The following is a 2,930-nucleotide window of genomic DNA, read 5'->3' as shown; positions in this document are numbered from 1 at the left end:
CTGTGTTCATCCAGCTCTACACCTTCCTACTCTCCATGATTGTTTTAAATAGCGCGTAGCTTATGTTATGTTCTCCCAAGACACAGAATAATGATTGATTGCTCAGTTAGTCCAACATCAAATTTCCCAGTCTTCCTCCCACTTCTCACTAGATCAATACCTCCCCACTTGATATCAAGTTATCACCTTCCAGGAGGTCACCAGCTTCATCTCCTTTGAAGATCCTCTCTCCACTGATTTTAACCTGAATCTCTCAATCCGGAACAGCTCACTTCTACCATCTTGCCAAAATCCACAGGCAGGAGTGCATTGGGAAATCTATTGTTTCACTTTTTTTTCTGCCCACTAAATTGATTTATACCTGGCTCAATTCCATATTTTTCTCCCCTTATCTAATCTCCTTCCACCTATACCTGCAATTCTTCTGTTTCTCCATCAAGTTCAGTTTCAAATTTTATGGATCAATCCACCATCTCTTCACCACAGACATCAATCCCTCTACACCTCCAGCCCCTGCCATGACCACCTGAGGCATCCACCAACCTCTGCAGTCAACAAATCATCCATAGCCATTTCAGAAAAACAGATGGCTGGAGGTCAGAATTATGAAACTGTTCTTATGAACTGAAACCTCTCAGCAGAAAGGCAGGCGAGTTTGTACAAATCTGCAGAGAGAGAGTTTGTTTCATGACCGTCAGAACCGCAAATAAGCCCACTCCCTCCAGCTGCAAAGAATGGTTTTTGCCATCAAAATTGGAAAGAGTCAGTTCAGTAAGAAATCTCAAAATGTGGTGTAGGACCAATACTTCACTGCAGTTGAGTGTAAAATGATATTGCTGGAGATAGGTTGAATCTTCCTAAATATCTTTCTAAATTTTCATCTTGTGTGTATAGAAAACTTGGTTTGTATTATATTTTGTGTTCAAAGATCATCAGCCTGTGAGTGTGTGTTTGGTGGCTGATCACCACAGTGACCAAACTGCAAAAAACACCTACGATCAAGCCAGGTTTCACTCCAGGCCCTGACTTGGTAAATATTTACCATTAGCTGGGATCATAACACCTGTTTTATACCCATCACAGACTTTCCCCTTTTTCCTGTCCTATCCATTTCATCTACGTAAAATCTATTAAATTTCTAATTTCTCCCGATTCTGATGAACGATCATCAACATGAAAAAACTTAAACTCTCCTGACTGTCATGAGCTATATTTTATACCACTTGCACTATTTTGCTTTGTGGAAAGATATGAAGTTGCCAAACCAGTTCTACTTTGGAGTTTTGCGAGAGGCATTGGACAAAAAAAACTCTTTTAGTTTGCGAGGTGTAGAACTACAAGATTACATTTTGATAACTTGGTGCTAACAACAAGAGAGTGTAGGCACACCCATGCAAAACACTACAGCCTACATCAAAACAACCTGTTTCCAGCTCTTGTCTGTTCCTCCCTAACCGGATTAAACCCCATGTATGCCACAGTTACCTTCAGACTTGACAAATCCGATGCTAATTTAGCCAACTTCACAACCTCCACCCTACACTTACGTAAGCTGTTTATGATCATATAAAATCCCAATCAGACATCACATCATATGAGTTCACTGAGCTACATTCAATCCTGATGCATTACTTACGCAAATATTCAACTCTCAAAACCTCTGCATTGCCTTATTCATCCCCAACTCCGATCTCTTACAGACCCTAAACATCTGTGATCTCTGCACTCTTTCAACATGTTAACAGCCCAGTTCTGGTCTCTTTGATTTTAATTGTTCCACCACTGGCAGCCATACAGTCAGCTGAATGGGTGCTATCCTCTGGAAAGGCCTCATTAAACTGCTCTAACTCTATTTTCTCTTTTAAGATAATCATTAAATCTACCACTTCCACTGCTAATAGCTCATGGTGTGGCTTGATATCAAACTTTGGTAACATTCCTTTGAAGTACCTTGATGTTTTAATGAGTTAAAGGCAAGTGATTGTTGCAACACTATTATTAATAAGCTACAACATCAATCCACTCTGGGGAAGATCCTTTTTACTGAAAATTCATGGGTGCTACAGTTATGTTGGTGGGTGCATTGCTGTCCCAGAGTGCTACAGGCAGTGCCTGAACTTACAAGAATTCCAGGAACAAACTCGGGAATGCTTAGCATGATTCCAACTTTCCAGTGATGGGTATGTTCTATGAGCAGCATTGGCACAGGGGGAGGGGTGGGAGAAAGGAACAGTACCAGAAACCTATTAGGGATATAGATCACTACATGGTCTCTTGTGGTACAGTAACAATATCCCTAATTCTGGACTAGGAGGCCTGGATTCAAGTCCCACCTGCTCTAGAAGTATTCACGATATGTCCAAACAAGTTGATTAGAACATATCTGAACTTCATTGTGTCTCACCTCTTCTTCATACTTCCAGGCCTTCCAATTTGCACACCGTTTTTTCTGATCAAGCACTTAAATTGCTAGTCACTGGGTCCAAAGTTTGATGGATTGGGTGTTGACCCTTTGAAGAAGGTCCTCCTCTCGAGTGCATTGTGTATAGGCCCCAGCAACAGCAGATTCCAAATATTATCTTCTAAGTAGGCCAGCTTCTTTCTCCCAGCCTGCTGGACCCAGCCAGAGTCCTACTAGAAGTCCAAACATTAGCCATAATACCTTGGAGGTCAGGAAGCCATCTCTGGACTCCTCTGCAAATAGCTTCAACAACAGTTAGGAGATATCAGAGTTTAGGCAGAAGTCCACTCCTCTGCAGGCAATTAGGAAATCCAATGTATTGTGCTTTTTCTCTCCCCCCACCCCCCAGAGAAATTTTCCAAAAATCGTTTGCTCATTCAGATCACAATGGCAACATGAGAAACTCTTTTACGCAGCGTTATGAAGATTTGAAAAGAACTGGCCAAATCTGTGGTAGAACCCAATTCAA

Source organism: Rhincodon typus, chromosome 26 (genome assembly GCF_021869965.1).
Source record: "Rhincodon typus isolate 14 chromosome 26, sRhiTyp1.1, whole genome shotgun sequence".
Classification (NCBI taxonomy): Eukaryota; Metazoa; Chordata; class Chondrichthyes; order Orectolobiformes; family Rhincodontidae; genus Rhincodon; species Rhincodon typus.
The sequence above is the reverse complement of the archived record's forward strand: the minus strand, read 5'-3'. Positions refer to the sequence as shown.